Below are 16,362 nucleotides of genomic sequence, written 5' to 3' on the forward strand. Positions count from 1 at the left end.
GCTTATCTCCATTTCATATATTATTTATTTTCCCCTGATGTTTCTTTTGTTTGATTTTTTGCCTTATCATCTGTTTTCTTTTTTTCTACTTTCTATCCATTAATCATTAATTTGGAAGAATATATCAGATTTTTACTTACAGCAAACTAGAAAAATTATTTTTAAATAAAATGTTTTAAACTATACTTCTAAATTCACCATCATTAGAAATGAAACAATACTTATGACCCCCACCTATGAAAGATAAAAAACACTAATCTGCTTACATTTTCCTTCCTCTTCCTTTATTCTTTTGTTGAATTTTATAGAGCAAGGGAGGCTCCCAATTTATTATCACAAAATTATCTTTTAAACTTTAAGTTTTTTATACTGTGGCTTTTCTTCCAAGAATTATAATCCTTACTTTGTGATTCGAATACCACAATTATTTCACCCCATTTTCTTTATCCATTCATCTGTTCAGGGGCATTTAGGTTGTTTCCATGTCTTGGCTATTGTAAATAGTGCTGCTATGAACATAGCAGTACAGGTATCTTTTTAAAGTATAGTTTTGTCCAGATATTGCGCATCTTTTTTAAATGCAGGCTCTGATTGAGTAGCTCTAGAGTGGTTACTGAATTCTGCATTTTAAACAAGCTTCTAAAGGATGCTGATCCTCTGAAGCACTTTGAGTAATGAAGGATTAGGTTATATATGCTGAGGTCTGTCATAACTGAATATATCTGATATTTTTTCAACTTGTCATCTAGAACAATTGAAATCAGTACTGTATAATAGATGTAGAACACAAGCCATATAAAATGTGGCTATAGAATTCTCAGGTTTCATTCCTTTCATTTTACCTCTTAGCTTTTTGTCATTGCGTTACTGTCTTCTGGAATTTGATAATTCATATGGCTAGTCTAATTTATTTTTAATTTTTCCATCTGGATGTTTTACCCATTATCCTCAATAATATCATTCTAATCTTTGTTTTTGTTTTTCTGGAACATAACGAGATTTTGATCTGCCAATTTAGATGTTCTTTTACTTTGGGAAATTTTTCATCTAATTCCACATTTCCTCAGTTGAAAGATTTTTTCATTTTTGTCTTTCTCAAACTGAGAAATTACTTGTAGAATGTTCATTTGATGATTTTAGTGTTCCTTTTTACTCCCCTAAAAGCTATTTTAAAATCAATTCAATGCATTTTACATTTATTTTCAGTTCCTTTTGGTCTCCCCCGCCCCCGAAAAAAAGTCCACATGGTCCTATGTTGTTTCTGTTATTTTCTATCACTATGGCTCTGTTTAACCAGTTTTCTCCCTCTGTCTTTATCTTCTGCAATCTGTGAAATGTTCCCCAAAGCTGTCCTCTAACTCAAAACTCAATTTTCAATAAGTCAGACAAGGTTGACTTATATCTAGCTGTTGCTAATTTGGGTTTGGGTTTTGTAATGGTTTTCTTTTCCTTCTGTACTTCCCTTGGCTTTGCCTTTCATTATTTCTTGGATTTCTTTGAGCTCTTTCTTTACAAAATCTGTTCTCTCTCTAATGCCTTAGAGTTGGGAGTAATTTTCATCTCTTCCCTGGAATATATTTTTTTTTTTATCTTCTATCCTTTTAGGGCTGCACCCATGGCATATGGAGGTTCCCAGGCTAGGGGTCGAATCAGAGCTGTAGCTGCCAGCCTACGCCAGAGCCACAGCAATGCTAGATCTGAGCCACGTCTGTGACCTACACCACAACTCATGGCAACACCAGATCCCCAACCCACTGAGTGAGGCCAGGAATAAAGCCCACAACCTCATGGTTCCTGGTCAGATTCATTTTCACTGCACCACAACAGGAGCTCCTCCTCCGTGGAATAATTCTTAATCTTTGTTATGTGTATAACAATTTCTTCCTTCTTTATTAGAGGTATTTTCACGTAAGACCTATATTGGTATTTTGCATATTCTGTGCAGGCTTTGAATGTGTGTTTGGGGTAGTGGTGGGGCAAGGGGAGTAAAATTGGGGTCCAACAAAGGTCTCTCCTCTGCATTACACATTTATGGTTCTCATCTGTTTTGTAGTTGGTTGCTTTTAAGAATAGAAATTTTTTGCTCATTATACTTTTAGCTGCTTGTTACTGCTTTACAAAGAACCCATTGGTTTTTTGTATTTATTTAGTAATAATCTTAATTAATTTTGAATTGTTTCTTTTAGCCATGGTCTACCTGGAACTGCAAGCATTTATCTATAGCTTATTATATGCCAGTCACTGTTCTTTGTCTTTATTTTTACAACATCCCTGTGAGGTCAGTACTACCACTTGCCCATAAGACAGAAGAATATAGTTACATTAAGTATCTTGCCCAAGTTTATACAGATAGTAAGTTATGAAATGTTGATTTGTACCCCAGTAGATGAGCTCTTAAATCATCAAACTGTTTGCAAATTTAATTTATGTTATCTCTCTCTTTATAATTTTTTTTTCTTACCTAATTGCAATGGTTAAAGTCAGGTATGCTGAGTCATCTTCATCCTCCCATTTCTTCTACAACCTGCTCCTTCTCCATTAAGGAGATGGACTGGGAAAGCTAACGCCTAGGGTAGCTCTGTACTAACTGGGCATGTGCTGTTGGCAAAGGTTTAATAATCCTAAACCTCAACTTTCTCACCAATGAAGTGGCAATAAACACATATACTTTATTTTTAAATTTTGGGGATTACTGTGAGATTCAAATATAACCATTTTAATAAACTGCTTTAAGACCTAGACAGAGATATTATTATTACTATAATATCACACCCAGAGTACTTCTATTTCAGGGCCTGTCTGTTTGACTTGAACATCCTCAAGCCATCCAGTTGCCTAGAAACTTGTTTTTTGTTTTTTGGGTTTTTTTTTTTTTTTTTTTTTTGTCTTTTGTCTTTTTAGGGCCGCACCCAGAGCATATGGAGGTTCCCAGGCTGGGGGTCTAATCGGAGCTGTAGCCACCGGCCTATGCCAGAGCCGCAGCAACACCAGATCCAAGCCACATCTGCGACCTACACCTCAGCTCACAGCAACGCTGAATCCTTAACCCACTGAGCAAGGCCAGGGACCAAACCCGAAACCTCATGGTTCCTAGTCGGATTCGTTTGCTCTGCGCCATGACAATAACTCCTAGAAACTTGTTACATTTTCTCTCTCACCTCCTACTCCCCAATGCACACAAACACATATAAGCCACTCCCAACCACTATCTGACTGCAAAGATGATCTTCTTTACACTGCCTTACACTGCCTTACACTACCTGTATAAAGCTCTCCTCCCACTACTCAGGTTTTTTCAAGTCCTTTGCTGTCTTCCAAGAAAGCAATTAGTTAATCATGCTAAGGAAGAAGGGTCAAGGTGTCATCTGCGCCCTTCAAATAATTTAGAATTTTACAATGGCTTTTCAGAGACCAAGTCTTAAATTACAGTATGCCCTCAAAGAGTGGCATAAAGGATCAGAATTCAAAAAAGTCTGAGGAATCTAGGGCAATACCATGGGGCACTGGGGATTGACAAGGGTGACAAAAATACAGGCAACAACTTTAGGTCCTAGTTTTTTCCAGTGCCCAACTCCTCCTCTTCCTTTACCCCTGCTCAGAGAGGACTTGGATCTGAGATTGGACAAGACCGACAGGGGCATACTCAAAGCAAAATGCAATGCCATGAAAAGTATACATCGCAAGTGAATTTCCATTCTCCACTTTCAGAGTTAAAGGGTTCTGGGTAAATATTCCAGGATTAGAAAGTCTTCCCTTTTGGAGAACCCTCCTGCACTGGTGGTAGGAATGTAAACTGGTATAGCCACTATGGAAAAGAGTATGGAGGTCCTCAAAAAACTAAAAATAGAGTTGCCAAATGAACTAGCAATTCTGCTCCTGGGAATATACCTAGAAAAATCTATAATTATAAAAAATACATGTACCCCTATGTTCATAGCATTGCTAGTCACAAAAACCAAAACATAGAGACAACCTGTGTCCATCAAAAGATTAATGGATATGGATAGATGTTGTATATAAACAATGGAATATTACTTAGCCATAAAAAAGAATGAAATAATGCCATTTGCAGCTACGTGAATGGACCTAGAGATTATTATACCTAGTGAAGCAAAGCAGAAAGAGAAAGACAAATACCATATGATATTACTTATATATAGAATATAAAATATGACACAAATGAACTTATCTAAACAAGAGAAACAGACTCACAGGCACAGAGAACAGACCTGTGGTCACCAAGGGGGAGGGCGGAGGGATTGATTGGGAGTTTGGGGTTAGCAGGTGCAAACTATCACATATAGAATGAATAAACAACAAAGTCCTACTGTATAGCATAAGGAACTGCATTCAATATCCTGTGAGAAACCATAATGGAAAAGAATTTGAAAAAGAATTAACTGAATCACTTGCTATACAGAAGAAATTAACACAACATTGTAAATTAACTACTTGAATAAAATAAATTTTTAAAAATTCTTCCGTTTTAGAAAAGTGGTGTGAATTTGAAGGAGGAAAATCACAACATAAACTAACATGAAAACAAGAATACGCTGTAAATCATTAGAGAAGGTTGCTAAGTATATGCTTTTTGCACACTTATGAACAAGCATGTGCAGGCATGATTCTGGGGAATATTTTAACATTTCCAAAGCTGTTTTCAAATGGAAGTTAGTTAGCTTTTGAAATCAGTGAACCAGCCTTTTAAATGCCTCAAAACATGAAGACATAATTATATGACCATTGTATTAAGTATTTTCTCCTCTGCTTTAACATATTAAAAAGTCAATGTTTTGATCACACAGCAGGTAGGTAGGGAACTCTGTGGAGATAGGTTGGAATGATGCTGGCAAGTGCTACATCAAAATCATATGTCCTGCATCCACCTACTGAAGAGGAAGGGAAACTGAGAAATATCTGTAGCATTTGCTCCAGAGTTCAGAATGAGTCATTAGTGGATTTAGACTCAATATTTAAATTAAACCACCAAAGGAGAAGATGAAGAATAACCCCCCCCCCAAAAATAAAACCCCACAGCTGACAGCAAACTATTCATAGAAGCTTCATTATCAAGTATTTCACAAGTGAGGGTCTCAGCATTGGTGAGGAATCTGTCTCATCTGCAGAAATTGTTCAGAACATTGTAGGATGGGGAACCACATAATTGGGGTATACATGGCATCCATATTTGTTTCTAAGGGGCATCCCCATAGCAACTGAATTCTCAGAGTTCATATGATGTTGCTAGCTCTGACACTGGGTTCATTAGAGAAGGTAGCAAATTGTCTCTCTCGATTTGATTCAGAAGAAATCTCAGGATCCATAATTATTTGTAAAATATATTACATAAACTAACACAAAGATCAAAAAAAGGTCTTACCAACATGAATCTTTTTTCTTTAATATTTTTTCCAGAACTCACAAATTAAATATATAGCTATTCTGACATCCTGGGTTAACGACAATAACAAAAATTAACTTCAGGAATACTTAAATACCAAAAGCCAAAATAAAAGTGAGGTATGAAACACTATACCAAATTACAAAGACCTTGGTTAAAGAAAAAAAAAAAAATGCCACCAGTCTTGAAATTTTAACTCCCTCCTTCATTTTGAAAGAAAATTTCTTGCAACCTTGCATATAGTAGAAACTCAGAAATGTTCATTAAAGCCATGATTGCTATTTTGAGGAAATCTCAAAGATGGTAGTTCACAGTTTGAAACAGAGTAGCAATTCCCACAAGCCATGAGTGTTTCAGTTCTTAAGATGCTGTATCTGAATATTCCTCCATATTTAATGCCTTATTATGGCTCACTGTGCACTCATAGCTGTCTATCTGGGCGTTCCTGCTTGGGACCGAAATGACCTCTAAGTCACTGGTTCTCAAACTTCAGCTGCATGGGAATCTTCAAGAGGACTTGTTAACGCACACATTCCTGAGTCCCAGTGCAGAGATTCAGGCTCCCACAGGTGTGTGGCGGGGCCCATGAATTTGCATTTCTAACAAGGTCCCAGGGGATGGATCTGCTACTCTTCCCTATACCATACTTCCAATAGCACTGCTCTAATGTCCTTTCCAATTCTGAGTCTAACGTTTAAGAACTTTGTCTCAATTTGCAAAATGCCTTAGATTCCGCGATTTTAGGGCATCCTACAGGTGCAAAATCACCAGAATGTACTCATGCCTACAGAGCCCCCTAACGCCCACCTCAGACCCCAAGCCCCGGCAACCTGCACTCACGGAGCCTTCCTGGGGTCTAGGGCTCCTCAGACCGCGGAAGCCCCAGTTCCTCGCGGGCTGCAGGAGCACCTGAGCGCCGGGACCCCGCGCGCGAGAGAGTGCGCGGCAGGGCAAGAGCAGAGCCTGGTCCCTGCTCAGCCGCAGGTGGTACCCAGCGCAGCGTGCCCTGCAGCCCTTTAAAGGCGGCGCTGATCCCGTGACCTTGGCCTGGCTAGCCCTGCTGGCTGGGCTATTAACTAACTCCTCATGGGTTTCATGTGCGTGTCCAGAGATACTCCAGCTGTTGGCTTGGTGCGTAGCGGCCAGCAGCTTTTTCGGGGGAAGCCAGGGGCTGCCAAAAAAGAAATTGAGAAGGCAGTTTCTCAGAAACCCAGAGCAAACTTTATCTGCCGGATGCCGGCTTGAGGTCACTGCAGCTACTTGGGTTCAGTACTTGCTATTTGGCTCCAATGGTATATTTGTCAAGTTTCTCAGAGCCAGCTTGCAAAGAACCCGAGAAAATTCCGGAGGGAGGATGGGGGTGGGGTGGGGTGGGGTGGGGTGGGGAGCGACTGCTGGGGTCGGAGAGAGAGCAGAGAGCAGAGCACATACCTGGGCTAAAGGCAGCAGGAGCCCCCCAGCAGCTTCTAGGAAGGGCATGGTCGGAAGGTGGGGCAGGCAACAAAAATGAAGACACCATTTCACGCAGGGATTACAATGAAAACTTTGGAAAGCATCCCCTGTTCTTGGATGAAAGACTTACTGTAATGTTTGCCTGTTTGTTTTTGACGGATGTGAACTCACAGTTGCGATTTTATAGGTAAACACATCCCCAGCTTGTGAGGTTGAATTCAGTCTCTCCGCCCACAGCTTATCCTGTCAGCTTCCGCGCTGTCCATGAAGAGATGCGGACATTATTTACCCCAATGAACGCTTATTAAAAGGCCAAGAGGAAACAGGAGAGGTGGGAGTTCCCGCCCCTTTCTCAGCCCACTGCTGGGCCCCTAGGCTTCTTGATTCTAGAACTACTGCTGAAGTTAATTAGGAGGTTTCCAGGTATGACTCAGAAGGAATGGGGTTGGAAGGATGGAGAAAAGGAAGTTGAATGAGGGCTGTCGATTTTTCCTACTGTTAATATTTTTTAGCAAAGGGAACACAGTTATGTGTAAACTAATAACTGATTTTCTTTTCTTTTTTTATAATAATAAGCAGGAAAATTGTTTTCCTCAGAAGACACTGTATTTGCTCTAAGCTAAAGGTAACTGAGACTTCTGGAATCTACTTGGTTCATCCCACCCGATGTTTGCACAGAACATCCTGAAATGCTGGATTGGAACACAGTTCCCTTCAGTTTGGGAGGAGGTCTCATGCTGGCACAAAGGGACAGGGCCACCTGTCTGCCTCACCTGGCTCCTCCCTCTCAGGGTTTTCCTTTTGTATGTGTGTTGGGGGGGAGTGAGCTGAATAGCCACCGGCTCTCCCCACCATACCTGTTCTACTATCAAACTTGACCCCCTCAGCAGTCCCCCAAGAGATGTAATGATAACTCTGACCACAACCCAACAAAAGCGAAATAGAGGAGGGAGATGCGAGGCGGTGCTCTCCGTGCACCACCACCCAGAATCGTTTCTAAAACATGTTGGGGGAAAGAAACTTAAGATGCCAAAGACTCAGTTCTCCTGTTGTGATGCCCTCCTGATCCACCCCAAGACGTGTTCTTTAGTATCTTTGAGTCTCAGGTCCTGTCCAGGCTGGAAGGTCAGAAAGTGTAGTCTCAGGGACAAAACGTGCTTGCAGTTCACACACGTGCCCTCGTGCTATGTCCATAAACCCTCAGTGGACAAAGACTGGTTAATTGAGATGTTCTTTTCCAACCAAGAGTGAAACCCTAAGGGAGGGAGGGAAGGAGGCCCATTTCACTTCAGGAGAAGGGTGGGGTTCTTTCCTCACGGTTGGTGAGGTAGTATTCAAACAGCACTGGAGTCAACAGAAAGTTGGCCTTGTGGAGGAACTTTTCTGTAAAGCATTATTGTAAGAATGTGTTTCTTGCATCAGAATTACAATTTAGTTTTCACAATCACAATATGATATAAAAGCGGCTTTTGGGATTGACAACGTTTTCCACAGAATTCAACACTTCCTTTTCCTTTCTTCTGTACTTAAAATGGAGCAGAGTTTTTTCCCTAAAGAAATTAAAATGTGAAATTTGTCCTCTGTGAGAATTACATTGATTCTACCAAGGACATATTAATTTGTTTCAGAAAGTAGGTGTTTTAGGCTAATCTTCAGAAGGAATTTCAGCACCAAAATCACCACGTTTTCAATTTCATAACACAGAAAATAGACTAAGTGGATTTAACATTTTTCTGGCTTTGGTATTGAGGAAAAGAAGAGAAATCCATTATTTCGAAAGTATGGAAAGGATGTTAAATGTTTTCCCAGAATTCAGCATGAGTTCTCTTTGCTTTTTTTTTTAACGCAACCACTCTCGTATGGGATTTCTGCAATTGTTTTAAGTAAGGACGTAACATTACAGTGGGTCATGGCAACTGTCTGCTACTCCGCATTCCTTAATTCCCACAGAGGAATATTTTTATTATTTTTTTTAATAGTTATTTCCCCAATACAATTTTTTTCTACTGTACACCATGGTGTCCCAGTTATATATACATGTACACATTCTAATTTCGCACATTATCATGCTTCATCATAAGCGACTAGACATAGTTCCCAGTGCTACACAGCAGGATCTCATTGCTAATCCATTCCAAGGGCAAGAGTCTGCATTCCAATCCATCCCTCTCCCTCCCCATACCCCTTGGCAACCACAAGTCTATTCTCCAAGTCCATGATTTTCTTTTCTGTGGAAAGGTTCAGTTGTGCCATGTATTAGAATCCAGATGTAAGTGATATCATATGGTATTTGTCTTTCTCTTTCTGACTTACTTCACTCAGGAGGAGATCTCTAGTTCCATCCATGTTGCTGCAAATGGCATTAGTTTGTTCTTTTTTATGGCTGAGTAGTAATCCATCGTGTATATATACCACATCTTCCTAATACAATGTCTGTTGATGGACATTTGGGTTGTTTCCATGTCTTGGCCATTGTGAATAGTGCTGCAGTGAACATGCGGGTGCATGTGTCTTTTTCAAGGAAAGTTTTGTCTGGATATATGCCCAAGAGTGGGATTGCTGGGTCATATGGTAGTTCTATGTATAGTTTTCTTAGGTACCTCCGTACTGTTCTCCATAGTGGTTGTACCAGCTTACATTCCCACCAACAGTCCAGGAGGGTTCCCTCTTCTCCACACCCCCTCTGGCATTTGTTCTTTGTGGACTTATTAATGATGGCCATTCTTTCTGGTGTGAGGTGGTATCTCATGGTAGTTTTGATTTGCATTTCTCTTATAATCAGCGATGTTGAGCATTTCTTCATGTGCTTGTTGGCCATCTGTACATCTTCCTTGGAGAAATGTCTATTCAGGTCTTTTGCCCATTTTTCAATTGGGTTGTTGGCTTTTTTGCTGTAAAGACAAGACACCATCAAACTCCTGCAAGAGAACATAGGCAAAACATTCTCTAACATCAACCTTATGAATATTTTCTCAGGTCATTCTCCCAAAGCAAGAGAAATAAAAGCAAAAATAAACCAATGGGACCTAATCAAATGGACAAGTTTTGCACAGCAAATGAAACCAAAAAGAAACCAAAAAGACAACTTACAGAATGGGAGAAAATAGTTTCAAATGATGCAACTGACAAGGGCTTAATATCTAGAATATATAAGCAACTTATACAACTCAACAGCAAAAAAAGCCCACAGAGAAATATTGATGGTACTTCCAAAAATGTGAAACCCACACTACAAAAAGAACACAAGATGGTTTTGGATTGGAGATAATTTAGATGAAAATGATTGACTTTCTCCTTGGTTCAGTCAGAATTATTAAAAAAAGAGGGTAGTTCTCATGTGGCTCAGTGGTAACAAACCCAACTAGTAACCATGAGGATGTGGGTTCAATCCCTGGCCTTGATCAGTGGGCTAAGGATATGGCATTGCAATGAGCTGTGGCATATATCAAAGACACTGTTCAGATCCTGTGTCACTGTGGCTGTAGTGTAGGCTGGCAGCAAATCCAGTTCTACCCCAAGCCTGGAAAACTCCATGTGTCGCAGGTACAGCCCTAAAAAAGGGTGGGGGAGGAAACACTTTTCTCACCAAATGACTTGTATCACTCTGTTGTGCCTGTACACCAGTAGGTAAAATAATAAATACATAAAATGCAATATTGATAACTAATACTTTCCTGTCCCTGTAGTAAACAGTATTGGAATCTGGTATACTTTCCTTTCTCTATGTTAGGTCATACTGAGAACAAGCAAAAATGGCATAGCTGCTCACTCCAGGAAATGCTTGTTCCTAAAAGACAAGATTGTGAGTAAGCAAAACAATTTCCTTATCAATACCAACCAGCTTGCTCAACAAAACTTTTTTCAAGTCCTTCATTGTCCACTGTCTACCAATCCAAAGCTTTTATACCATAAGTTTTGCCCAAACTCAATCAGTTCTCTGGCTGGCAAACCCACCTAAAAGTTCACTCAGCTTAGGACCTAAAACTTATAAATAACATAGCCTGACTTCCCTTCTGAGACACTCCCAATATTGTCAATATGGTATTCTCATTTACTGTATTAAATCTGATTAATTTGCTATGCTCGATCAGTGGGTTTTTCTGATGGTCTTCTGGGTAGACTCAGCAGTCAACAAGCACACCATCATCAAGTTATGTTTCATGTTATATAGCATCGCAGAGGAGGTCAAAGCCAACAGTAAGTGGGTGGCTGAGGGCAGTAGAATCAATATAGGTTTAAGAGCGAGAGACACGAGAGCTAAGTTTTCAGAAGTCTTGAGTCCAATTCTGGAATACTGGAGAACTTGCCTCACTAGGAGAAACCTTCCACCTCCAAGAAGAACAATTAGGATAAATCCCAAAATTTCCTGGTAAAATGTGTAGCAACCCCCTACTTTCCATGGCAGTTAGAAAATCTCAGATATGCCAAACATGTGAAAAGAAACTTCTTGTATTCTACATGGAAGGGTGAATATGGAGATAACAGCAGAAACATCCCCAGAGTGGCAGAACCCTAAAACCTCAAAGCATGAATTCTCTTGATTTATCCAGCAAGGATCATATCTATGAGCCTTTCTTAAAAGCCCAAAGCCAATTTCAGTTTTGTTTCTCTAACTCAGTTTTAAAGGTCATAAATACCTAGTCAAATATCTTTTTAAAGCTCTGTTGAATAATGATTCCATTTTGTACTTTCAAAGCTATTGTGGGGACAGGTGCTATCCTAGTTAATATAACATCATCTGTATTATAATATGAATTATGACAGTGTGATGACTTATGACATAGCAATATGAGAATTCACTGAAATACTGTATTTGTGTGCCTTGATGTTGTAACTGAGAGCTTGATTATTTTTAAAAATGTTTATTGAAACATAATAGATTTACAATATTGTGTTAGTTTTAGTATACCCCAAAGTGACTCGGATATGTATATATGTACATATATATTTTTTAGATTCTTTTACATTATAGGTTATTAAAAGATATTGAGTAGAGTTCCCTATGATATACAGTAGGTCCTTGTCAGTTATTTTATATATAATGGTGTGTATATGTTAATCCCAAACTCCTAATTTACACCCCCCATCTTCCCCTTTGGTAACGATAAGTTTGTTTTCTATGTCTGTGAGTCTACTTCTGTTTTGTAAATGTATCATTTGTATCATTTTTTAAAGATTTCTCATATAAGTGATATCATATGATATCTCTCTTTCTCCTTCTGACTTACTTCACTTAGTATGATCATCTCTAGTTCCATCCATGTTGCTGCAAATGGCATGATTTCATTCTTTATGGCTGAGAACATAATCTTTGGAACAAAACCAATCTAGGTTTTAAAACCCAGCTCTGTCTTTTAACAGCTGTGTGATTTGGAAACCTCAAAGCACGAGTTCTCTTGATTTGGAGCAAGTAACTTAATCTCTCTCCACATCTCAGATTTCCCAGTCACTAATCATGGGTAATATTTATGCTCCAGGTTGGTGTGAAGACTAGAGATGTCATCTGGGTGTAATACAACATGTACAGCATGTAGCAGATGCTCAATAAATACTACTCTCTTCCCCTTTGCTCATTTCAGGTTTTGTCCTAAAAATCATTCGGTACAGCGTTTTTTTCCTACTTGGTGGAAATGACACATTTCACAAAAGACGTGAGATGCAATAATTCATTATCTCACACCAAGTAATAGATACGGTCTTTTTAGGAAAGCATTCCTGTGTGGGAGAGAACACAAATATCTTTGACACAGTAAAATTCTAGGCTGGAACATTCTTTGCCTTTGCTAAGAATATGCAGGACAAGGGATTATGGGAAGAGAAAGTGCAAGGGTTAAAGACTGGGCCTCAGCCCTTTTCACTGCAGGAAGTGAAAGTACATACACCCCAGGCCCAGGGGAGTTGCAGATGATCCAGGGTCAGAAAGGACACATAGTAGATGGTAATGCTTTCTCATGACTTGTCATGCAAATACTGGGTGCCATCACTCACACACTGAAGCTTGTGATGATGTATCTTCAGCTACTCTGAGGAGAAAGCAGTGCTCATTAGAAACATGTTGTTTTATATGTATTATTTTTTTCCTGAGAAGGAATGGTAGTGGAAGCAAGAGTGTGCAAACATAGAAAATACAGTCTTATGGTTATGGATTTCTGCTCCTGATTAAATGTGAGCAAGAAAGAGGGGTTTTGCCCCAAGAGCTTTTCAGCCTATCGGATGTGCAAAAACCAATGAAACTAGGAGTCCAGCCACCTGGAATAAAAATCAGCCTCATCAAGGGAGATACCGAAGGAGCCCCAGGCAACATATTGATGTAGATATAATTTGGTGTTTCATCATCAGCCATTTGCATCCTTTCAGGCCCCAGCCCCTCGTAATACCTCATCCCCAATATTCACTCTGATGCTGTAGAGGTCAGAGCTGACCTCCAGTAAAGAGCCAAACAGAGGGGCCTTCTGGAGGATAAAGTGTGCCTTACCTTTTGCACAACTGCCACCCCCTTTACAAGTGTCCTTGGAGTTGGAGCTATGACGCATATACAGCAGAACAAAGATGATGGGAAGGACGCTGAGCTGCATTTGAGCACAGAGCAGCAAGACAACTTCAAGTGTCCAGACTGGAATCTGAAATTCGAGCTGCTTACCAGTCCTCCTAGAAAAGAAATCTGATTTTAAACCCAGCTATTGGCAACCAGAGATTATCATACTAAATGAAGTAAGGCAGAAAGAGAAAGACTGTATAGTGTCACTTATATGTGGAATCTAAAATATGGCAAAAATGAACTTATCTACAGAACACTCACAGACATAGAGAACAGACTTGTGTTTTCAAAGGGGGAGGGGGAGAAAAAGGAATGGACTTGGAGTTTGGGATTAGTAGAGGCAAACTATTACACTTAGAAATGATAAACTACAACATTGTAAATCAATTATACTTTAATTTTTAAAAAGGAAAAAAAATGATAAACAAGGTCCTACTGTATAGTACAGGGAACTATATGCAATCTCTTGGGATAGACTTTGATGGAAAAGAATATTAAAAAGAATGTGTATATATATAGACATACATATATATATAGACATACATATACATACATGTCACTTTGCTGCACAGCAGAAATTAGAACAACATTGTGCAGTAGAAGTTTTCCCAGGAGAGGGGGAGGGAATGTTCTTCTAAGAATTCAAAACAATAAATATCATGAACGTTAATTTTTTAATATTAATTTTGTGATTTGTATGTATTTGTGTGTGTGTCTATATCTTTGTATCTGTCTGTATATATTGCTACAGATCCTAGGACAACTAACCCTGACTGAAGGTAACGACACTTCCTAGAGGAGGTAACATTGAAGTCCTCAAGGATCACTAGAATTTTACTAGGCAGGCAAATGGGAACAGTATTTGCAAAAGTATTAAGGTATGGATTGGAATGGTACATGTGGGCAACAGCAAGACGGCTTTGATTTGGGTGTGAGCTAGAAAATTGAGCTAGAAAATTTTGATCTGGATCAGCAAAGAAATTTTGTATCCTGTAGATATTGGGGAGCCATTGAGTTTTTTCAATAGGTGAGTTTATTTTTTCTTTAAAATTTTGATTAAAGTATAGTTGATACACAACGGTGTTCCCATTTCTGCTGTGCAGCAAAGTGACACATATGCCATATACAATTCCTGCCCAGAAGGTCATAATTTAGTGAGGTAAGGAACAGAGGATAAAATATTTATACAAACAATAGTAATACATTATGATACAGCCTGATAAATAAATGCCAGAGTTCTACACAATTACAGTGGAAGTAGCCATCAGACTTTCATTGAGACTAAATGGAAAGTCAAGAAAGGCTAAAGTGGGACGATAACTGAAGGTCAGCGTTCTAAAGAATATAGAGAGATTCTCCAGGTGGAGGAAGAGATGGATCTATGTAAAGTCTCAGAAAGCACCCTGGTTTCACTCTGGTGACTTAGAACGGGCAGATGATTCCACTTTCTTGGATCCCAGTATCACCATCCATAGAGTTAGGTAATTCCAAACATAGGATTAATTTCACTAAGCTTATGAATAGGCGATGTAGTTTCTTTCTCTCAAAAGTGAAGCTGGAAATAAAAATTGCCAAAGCCTACTGGCCAGATATCCATATTGTACACTCCTAAATCACAATTTCTCTTCTGCTTTCTATTTGCCTGTATTAACACATCTTTTTCATTTTGGCATATGCTCATAATAAATCCAATTTCATAAGTCTGCAGAATATTTGTCAATGATGAAATCTGAGGTCAATGAGTTTCATTTTTAGAAAGTGCCTTATCCTCATTAGATGTGTATGTCCACACTCTGCTAGAGGAGTTACACCCAAAGAGCTTCAAGAAAAGAATTTCTAAATATTAATTAAGCTTTAACAGCTGTTTCTCTAATTTTTAAATGGGAAGTTACATGTCCAGGGTTTTGCTTTTGTGCTTTTGTTTAGTTTATATACACAGGAAGTTAAATACTGGACTGTCTAGTTCAACAGCAGGTCCTCCACAAGGCTGCACGATCCTGAGGTCAAGGACTATGTTTATCTTGTTCATTGCTCTTTCCTTGGGAACCCAGAGAACTGTCCAGCTTAAGCAGTAATAAATAATTTCTAAAGTAAAACTGTAATAGAATGACTTAGAGAAATTATAGAGATTTCTTCTGTTTATGAAGGCTGCTATACAATTACTTGTCTACATTTTGACCTCATTCACCTATTTTTCATATCCGTATGATTCCTGTCTGGAAGTTTGACTTGAAACTGCTTTCTAGTTTACAGGCTCATTTCCATTTCATTGGCTCATGAGTTACTCATCTATCACTGTGTTAAGTATGTACCACAAATCACTCAAGGACCCAGTGGGGTTATCTGAGGTGTCTCTGCTCTAGCCTATGGGTAAGATGGGTTTGACTGCAGGCTTTGGGTTGGTATTAGGTCTCCTTGACATGTCTTCGAATTCTTCTTTGGCCAATGATAACATAATCACAAGGACAAGCCTAATAATGGAGCAGAGAAATATACCCCACTTCCTCTAGTGAGAGGATTCAGCCAGTCACAGGGCAAAAGGCATGGATATATCGAAATGATTAAAACTGCCATAGCTCACACAGATGACTAGACTGAAGATTACATTTTATGTTTAAGAAGCTTATGTTATAAACTGCTAGTTTCATGGTTATAGTTGACACTCCAACAAATAAGGAACCTGTTTGTTTACACCTTAGACTGCCATTGATACTATGCATGGTTTGTTGGTTTTGGTTTTTTGCCAGTCTCATAGATGAAAAATGATATCACATTTGTTTAATTGCACTTACATAAATAATAGTGAGGTTTTGTATTTTTATAATTGTTTAATGGCCATTTATTTATACTACCCTGATTTGAATTGCCTATTTCCACTCATTGCTTAATTTTTAATTAGATATTTTTCTAATTCATTTGTAGGAGTTCTTTATGCATTCTAGATATGAATGTATTGTAATATGTAGATACC

General features: G+C 38.9%; 1 protein-coding gene across 7 annotated transcripts in view; it reads right to left on the minus strand.

The window, feature by feature from the left end:
* The window catches only part of COL6A5 (collagen type VI alpha 5 chain), a 144,862-nt gene extending 137,840 nt beyond the window's left edge, over window positions 1-7,022 (minus strand). For 3 of the 7 annotated variants that reach the window (XM_021071337.1, XM_005669264.2, XM_005669263.3), the window contains exon 1: window positions 6,242-6,401. The gene's annotated coding sequence lies outside the window, so the exon portion shown is untranslated. Of the gene's footprint in view, window positions 1-6,231; window positions 6,402-6,832 lie in introns of those variants that run through there. The other 4 variants (XM_005669265.2, XM_013981368.2, XM_021071336.1 and 1 more) reach the window with 3 other exon arrangements.

The sequence above is a fragment of the Sus scrofa genome, chromosome 13, assembly GCF_000003025.6.
Source record: "Sus scrofa isolate TJ Tabasco breed Duroc chromosome 13, Sscrofa11.1, whole genome shotgun sequence".
Lineage (NCBI taxonomy): Eukaryota > Metazoa > Chordata > Mammalia > Artiodactyla > Suidae > Sus > Sus scrofa.